Raw genomic sequence first — 8,088 nt, forward strand, 5'->3', positions numbered from 1 at the left:
GGAGCAAACAATTTTGAGGTGAAACCTCAACTAGTTGATCTACTGCAACAGAACTGCAAGTTCCATGGACTTCCATCAGAAGATCCTTACCAGTTTTTAACTGAGTTCTTACAGATCTGTGAGACTGTTAAGACTAATGGAGTGGATCCTGAAGTCTACATGCTCATGCTTTTCCCTTTTGCTGTAAGAGACAGAGCTAGAATATGGTTGGATTCCCAACCTAAAGATAGCCTGGACTCCTGGGATAAGTTGGTCGCGGCCTTCTTGGCTAAGTTCTTTCCTCCTCAAAAGATGAGCAAGCTTAGAGTGGATGTTCAGGCCTTCAAACAAAAAGATGGTGAATCCCTCTATGAAGCTTGGGAAAGATACAAGCAGATGACCAAAAGGTGTCATTCTAACATGCTTTCAGAGTGGACCATTTTGGATATATTCTATTATGTTCTATCTGAATTCTCTAAGATGTCAGTGGACCATTCTGCAGAAGCTCAAAAACTCATTGACATGGTTGCAAATAACCAATTCATGTATACTTCTGAGAGGAATTCCGTGAGTAATGGGACGCCTCAAAGGAAGGGAGTTCTTGAAATTGATGCTCTGATGCCATATGGCGCAGAACAAAATGTTAACTCAGCAAGTCAACATGATTTCTCAAAGTCTAAATAGATGGCAAAATGCATCCAACAGTACTAAAGAGGCATCTTCTGAAGAAGAAGCTTATGATCTTGAGAACCCTGCAATAGCAGAAGTAAATTACATGGGTGAAACTTATGGAAACACCTATAATTCATCATGGAGAAATCATCCAAATTTCTCATGGAAGGATCAACAAAAGCCTTAACAAGGCTTAAATAATGGTGGAAGAAATAGGCTCAGCAATAGCAAGCCTTATCCATCATCTTCTCAGCAACAGACAGAGAATTCTGAGTAGAGCACCTCTAACTTAGCAAACTTAGTCTCTAATTTGTCTAATGCCACTTTAAATTTCATGAGTGAAACAAGGTCCTCCATCAGAAATTCGGAGGAACAAGTAGGCCAGCTGAGTAAGAAAGTCACTGAAACTCCTCCTAGTACTCTAAGTTTGGTGTTGGGAGTCTACAATATTGACCTGATCACCTGTGAGGCTCCATGAGAGCCCGCTGTCAAGCTAGTGACATTAAAGGAGCGCTTATTGGGAGGCAAACCAATTTTTATTTATCTAATTTTATTTTTATTTTATTTCTTCTTTATGTTTTATTGGGTTCATGATCATGTGGAGTCACAAAATAAATACTAAAATTAAAAACAGAATAAAAAAATAGAAAAAGAAAAAGCACACCCTGGAGGAAGAGCTTACTGGCGTTTAAACGCCAGTAAGGAGCATCTGGCTGGCGTTCAACGCCAGAACAGAGCATGGATCTGGCGTTGAACACCAGAAACAAGCAACATTCTAGCTTTTAAATGCCAGGAATACACCCTGAGGAGAGTTGGCGGTGAACGCCAAAAACAAGCACGGGACTGGCATTCAACACCAGAAACAAGCATCAATCTGGCGTTGAATGCCAGGATTGCATGCAAAGGGCATGTTACACGCCTCATTGGTGCAGGGATGTAAATCCTTGACACCTCAGGATCTGTGGACCCCACAGGATCCCCACCTACCTCAACTCACCCTCTCTCTCTTTCACAGAACCCAATAAACACTCATCCCCAAAACCTTTCACCAATCACCTCAATCTCTCTTCCCCATCACCTCTTCACCATTCACATCCATCCACTCTTCCCCAAAAACCCCACCTACCTTCAAAATTCAAAATCTCTTTCCCACCCAAACCCACCCTAAATAGCCGAACCTACTCCCTCTCCCTTCACTATATAAGCCCCACTATCCTTCTTCATTTTCACAAACCACAACCCTCTCTTCTTCACCTTGGCCGAAACTACACACTTCTCCCTTTCCTCCATATTTTCTTCGCCTTCTTCTTCTTCTTCTCTCTTCTCTTGCTCGAGGGCGAGCAATATTCTAAGTTTGGTGTGGTAAAAGCATAGCTTTTTGTTTTCCATAACCATTGATGGCACCTAAGGCCGAAGAAACCTCTAGAAAAGGGAAAGGGAAGATAAAAGCTTCCACCTCTGAGTCATGGAAGATGGAGAGATCCATCTCCAAAACCCATCAAGACCACTTCTATGAAGTTGTGGCCAAGAAGAAGGTGATCCTCGAGGTCCCTTTCAAGCTCAAGAAAAATGAGTATCCGGAGATCTGACATGAGATCTAAAGAAGAGGTCGGGAAGTTCTGACCAACTCCATTCAACAAGTCAAAATCTTAATGGTTCAAGAGTTCTATGCCAATGCATGGATTACTAGGAACCATGATCAAAGTGTAACCCGAATCCAAAGAATTATCTTACAATGGTTCAGGGGAAATACTTAGATTTTAGTCCGAAAAATGTAAGGTTGGCATTCAACTTTCCCATGATGCAAGGAGATGCACGCCCCTACACTAGAAGGGTCAACTTTGATCAAAGGTTGGACCAAGTTCTTATAGACATATGTGTGGAAGGAGCTCAATGGAAAAGAGACTCCAAAGGCAAGCTGGTTCAATTAAGAAGACTGGACCTCAAGCCTGTGGCTAGAGGATGGTTAGAGTTCATCCAACGCTCCATCATCCCTACTAGTAACCGATCCGAAGTTACTGTGGATTGGGCCATCATGATTTATAGGATTATGAATGGAGAGGAAGTAGAAGTTCATGAAGTCATCTCCCTTGAATTCTACAAAATAGTTGAAAAGTCCTCCACCATAGCAAGGCTAGCTTTTCCTCATCTTATTTGCCATCTATGTTACTCAGCTAGAGTTATCATAGAAGGAGATATCCCCATTGAGGAGGATAAGCCCATCACTAAGAAGAGGATGGAACAAACAAGAGAGCCCACTCATGGATCCCAAGAGATGCATGAGGAAGCTCATCACCAAGAAATCCCGGAGATGCCTCAAGGGATGCACTGTCCCACCAACAATTATTGGGAACAACTCAACACTTCTCTAGAAGATTTAAGTTACAATATAGATCAATTAAGGGTGGAATATTAAGAGCACTCCAACATTCTCCATGAAATTAGAGAAGATCAAAGAGCAATGAGGGAGGAGCAACAAAGGCAAGGAAGAGACATAGAAGAGCTAAAGGACGTCATTGGTTCTTCAAGAAGAAAGTGCCACCATCACTGAGGTGGACTCATTCCTTGTTCTTATTTCTCTGTTTTTCGATTTTTATGCTATATGTTTGTTTATGTTTTGTGTCTCTACTTCATGATCATTAGTATGTAGTAACTATGTCTTAAGGTTATGAATAATTCCATGAATCCTTCACCTCTCTTAAATGAAAAATGTTCCTGTAGGTAACTAGGATATTTAGATAGATTTCATCATTTTGGTATGGAGGAATTGTTGAAGTGGAGAGAATGCTATGATTTGAATGGTGCATGAATTTGTGAAGTGTTCTCTTGCCCACTAGCTTGAACACCTGCCAAAATGTGTTAGAATAGCTTCTTCTATATTGCATAAAAAAAACACAAGGAAAAAGTGGCATCCGCACAAGAGCACTGGGCGCGCGCGCCGGTGGCGCATTCTTACTCCTGGGCCAAAAATTCGAGAGCTATGCCCACCTTATGCCCACTTTATGTCCACTTCATACCTGCCCCCACGCGCCAGCGTACATGTCGCCAGCGCACCCCACTTGCAACTTGGCCATCAACGCGCAAGCGCACTGTGCACGTCCCAGTACAAGAAAACCGAGAGTTGTGCCATGCTTGTGCTATTTTTGTGCCTAGCTTGTGCCCGTAATGACGCGTCTGCGCACTGCGCACGTCCCTGCCGGTAGCCAACCCCATCAATCACGCATCCGCGCGCCGATGCTGCATGCCAACTCTGTTATAAAAAACCGAGACTTATGCCAACTTTGTGCTAGTTCTGTGCCAGGGGCACAACTATACTCGCGCGGGTGCGCCAATGACGGACTCGCGTCCCTCGCTCAACTCTCACCGACGTGCCAGCGCACCGTGCGCGCGCGCATCGGTCGCGCGAGCCAACTTTAAAGCTGCGCGCCCTGCTCCTCTCACCAGTATTTCTATCTTTATTTTCTATTTATTTATTATTATTATTCGAAAACTCTATAACCATATATTATCCGCCTAACTGAGAATTTCAAGATGACAATAGCTTGCTTCTTACCAACAATCTCCGTGGGATTGATCCTTACTCACGTAAGGTTTATTACTTGGATGACCCAGTGCACTTGCTGGTTAGTTGTGCGAGGTTGTGAAGAAAGTGTTGAGTTATAAACGCGCATACCAAGTTGAATGCCATTATTAGAGATCACAATTTTGGGCACCATGGCTCATTGCCAATTCTTGGAACTTTAGTGGTGTTCACGTTTACCACTAATGCTCGAGCTTTCTTTTGTCTCCACGTTAACTACCACGTTAACTTAGTTAACGTGGCAATTAACGTGGGCTTATGATGGCTTCTCGGGCGTTATTGGTGATCACTTTTCTCCTTAACGTTGCAAGCTATTTACCATTCCACATTAGTGGTCACGTTAACTAGATTAATGTGAGTACTAACATGGTTTTTCCATGCTTCCTTTATCCTGAAATCAAGCAAATAAAGTGCATCAAAGCTCTAGCCAAAGTCATGAGATTATGCATCATCAATTTATCATTCAATTCTAGCAAAATCTTCAAGAAATCATGTAAAATTCACAATAGTTGCTTGAATCAAGGTGTAACTATATTTTCATCCAAAACTTACCTTATTCAGTAAGAAAGTGCATAAAACTACCTTAAAACAGTAAAGAAAAGGTCAGTGAAACTGGCCTAGATGCCCTGGCATCACATAGAACTCTTGAACCATTAAGATTCCAACTTGTTGAATGGGGTTGGTAGGAACTTCCCAACATCTTCTTCGAATTTCATATCGGATCTCCGGATACTCATTTTTCTTGAGCATGAAAGGAACCTCAGGGATCACTTTCTTCTTGGCCACAACATCATAGAAGTGGTCTTGATGGACCTTTGAAATGAATCTTTCCATCTTCCATGTCTCGGAGGTGGAAGCTTTTGCCTTCCCTTTCCTCTTTCTAGAGGTTTCTCCGGCCTTAGGTGCCAAAAATGGTTATGGAAAAACAAAAAGCAATGCTTTTACCACACCAAACTTAAAAGGTTTGCTCATCCTCGAGCAAAAGAAGAAAGAAAGAAGGGGAAGAAGAAGAAAATGGAGGAGATGGAGGGTTATAAGTGGTTCAGCCAAGAGGGGGGAAAGGTGTTTGTGTTTTGTGAATATGAAGGAGTAGTGAGGGGTTTATATAGGGGTGAAGGGAGGGTTGGGTTTCGGTCATTAGGGTTGGGTTTTTTGGGGAAGAGGTATGAAGGTGATTGGAGAAGAGAATATAGGGAAGAGGATATGATTTGATTGGTGAGTGTGAGAGAGAGAGGTAGGGTAGGTAGGGATCCTGTGGGGTCCACAGATCCTGAGGGGTAAAGGATTTCACATCCCTGCTCCAATTAGGCGTGTAAAATGCCCATATTGTGCAATCCTGGCATTTAACGCCAGACTGTTGCCTATTTCTGGCATTAAACACCAGCTTTTATTCCTTTCCTGGCGTTAAACGCCAAGCTGTAACCTATTTCTGGTGTTTAACGCCAGCTTGTTGCTTCTTTCTGGCGTTTAATGCCCAGAATGGTGCCAGACTGGGCGTTAAACGCCTATTCTGCTACCCTTACTGGCGTTTAAACGCCAGTAAGTTTCTCCTCCAGGGTGTGCTATTTTTAATGCTGTTTTTGTGACTCCACATGATCATCAACCTAAAAAAAAGGAAAATACATGGATAAATAAAATTGGGTTTCCTTCTAATAAGCGCTTCTTTAATGTCAATAGCTTGACAGTGAGCTCTTATGGAGCCTCACAAACGTTCAGAGCATTGTTGGGACCTCCCAACACTAAACTTAGAGTTTGAATATAGGGGTTCAACACCAAACTTAGAGTTTGGTTGTGGCCTCCTAACATCAAACTTAGAGTTTGATTGTGGGGGCTTTGTTTGACTCTGCACTGAGAGAAGCTTTTCTTGCTTCCTCTCCATAGTTACAGAGGGAGATCCTTAAATTTTAAACACAAGGTAGTCCTCATTCAATTGAAGGATCAACTTTCCTCTGTCCACATCAATCACAAATTTTGCTGTGGCTAGGAAGGGTCTTCCAAGGATGATGGATTCATCCTCATCCTTTCCAGTGTCTAGGATTATGAAATCAGCAGGGATGTAAAGGCCTTTGACCTTTACCAGTACGTCCTCTACCTGTTTATAAGCTTCTTTCATGGATTTGTGTGCCATCTCTAATGAGAATTTGGCAGCCTGTACCTCAAAAATTCCAGTTTCTCCATTACAGAGAGTGGCATTAAGTTTACTCCTGACCCCAAGTCACACAGAGCCTTCTCAAAGGTCATGGTGCCTATGGTACAGGGAATTAAGAATTTACCAGGATCCTGTTTCTTTTGAGGTAATGTCTGCTAAACCAAGTTATTCAGTTCATTGGTGAGCAAGGGGGTTCATTCATCCAAAGTCTCATTACCAAATAACTTGGCATTCAGCTTCATGATTGCTCCAAGTTACTTAGCAACTTACTCTTCAGTAATATCTTCATCCTCTTCGGAGGAGGAATAGTCATCAGAGCTCATGAATGGCAGAAGTAGGTTCAGTGGAATCTCTATGGTCTCTAGATGAGCCTCAGATTCCTTGGGTTCCTCAACTGGGAACTCCTTTTTGTCTAGAGGGCGTCCCATGAGGTCTTCCTCTCTGGGATTCACATCCTCCTCCTCCTCCCTAGGTTCGGCCACACCAAGTAAGGTTATAGCCTTGCACTCTCTTTTTGGATTCTCTTCTGTATTGCTTGGGAGAGTACTAGGAGTAGTTTTAGTGACTCTTTTACTCAGCTGGTCCACTTGTGCCTCCAAATTTCTAATGGAGGACCTTGTTTCATTCATGAAACTTAGAGTGGCCTTAGATAGATCAGAGACTGTGTTTGCTAAGCTAGAGGGGCTCTGCTCAGAATTTTCTGTCTGTTACTGAAAGGAAGATGGAAAAAGCTTGCTATTGCTAAACCTATTTCTTCCACCATTATTAAAGCCTTGTTGGGGCTTTTGTTGATCCTTCCATGAGAAATTTGGATGATTTCTCCATGAGGGATTATAGGTGTTTCCATAGGCTTCACCCATGTAATTCACATCTGCCATTGCAGGGTTCTCAGGATCATAAGCTTCTTCTTTAGAAGATGCTTCTTTAGTACTGTTGGATGCATTTTGCAATCCATTCAGACTCTGAGAAATCATATTGACTTGCTGAGTCAACATTTTATTTTGAGCGAATATGGCCTTCAGAGCATCAATTTCAAGAACTCCCTTCCTCTGAGGCATCCTATTACTCACAGGATTCCTTTCAGAGGTGTACATGAACTGGTTATTTGCAACCATTTCAATGAGTTCCTGAGCTTCTGCAGGCATTTACTTCAGGTGAATAGATCCACCTACAGAATGGTCCAATGACATCTTAGACAATTCAGACAGACTATTATAGAACATATCCAGGATGGTCCATTCTGAAAGCATGTCAGAAGGACACTTTTTGGTCAGTTGCTTGTATCTCTCCCAAGCTTCATAGAGGGATTCACCTTCTTTCTGCCTGAAGGTTTGAACATCCACTCTAAGCTTGCTCAGCTTTTGAGGAGGAAAGAACTTGGCTAAGAAAGCCGTGACCAGCTTATCCCAACAGTTCATGCTATCTTTAGGTTGAGAGTCCAACCATATTCTAGCTCTGTCTCTTATAGCAAAAGGGAAAAGCATGAGCCTGTAGACCTCGGGATCAACTCCATTGGTCTTAACAATATCACAGATCGGCAAGAATTCAGTTAAGAACTGAAAAAGGATCTTCTGATGGAAGTCCATGAAACTTGCAATTCTGTTGCATCAAAGAAACTAATTGAGGCTTTAGCTCAAAATTGTTTGCTCCAATGGTAGGGATTGAGATGCTTCTTCCATGGAAGTTGGAATTTGGTGCAGTAAAGTCA

General features: G+C 42.4%; 2 non-coding genes across 2 annotated transcripts; one reads left to right on the forward strand and one right to left on the reverse strand.

Annotated features, from left to right (window-relative positions):
* Positions 1-297: 297 nt before the first annotated feature.
* On the reverse strand, positions 298-401 carry LOC112713235 (small nucleolar RNA R71). The gene has a single exon (XR_003158210.1). It is a non-coding gene; the product is annotated as a small nucleolar RNA R71 (small nucleolar RNA).
* A 7,223-nt stretch (positions 402-7,624) lies between these two features.
* LOC112713214 (small nucleolar RNA R71) lies at positions 7,625-7,732 on the forward strand. The gene has a single exon (XR_003158189.1). It is a non-coding gene; the product is annotated as a small nucleolar RNA R71 (small nucleolar RNA).
* The last annotated feature ends 356 nt before the right edge of the window (positions 7,733-8,088 follow it).

This window comes from Arachis hypogaea, chromosome 9 (assembly GCF_003086295.3).
Source record: "Arachis hypogaea cultivar Tifrunner chromosome 9, arahy.Tifrunner.gnm2.J5K5, whole genome shotgun sequence".
In the NCBI taxonomy this organism is placed as follows: Eukaryota; Viridiplantae; Streptophyta; class Magnoliopsida; order Fabales; family Fabaceae; genus Arachis; species Arachis hypogaea.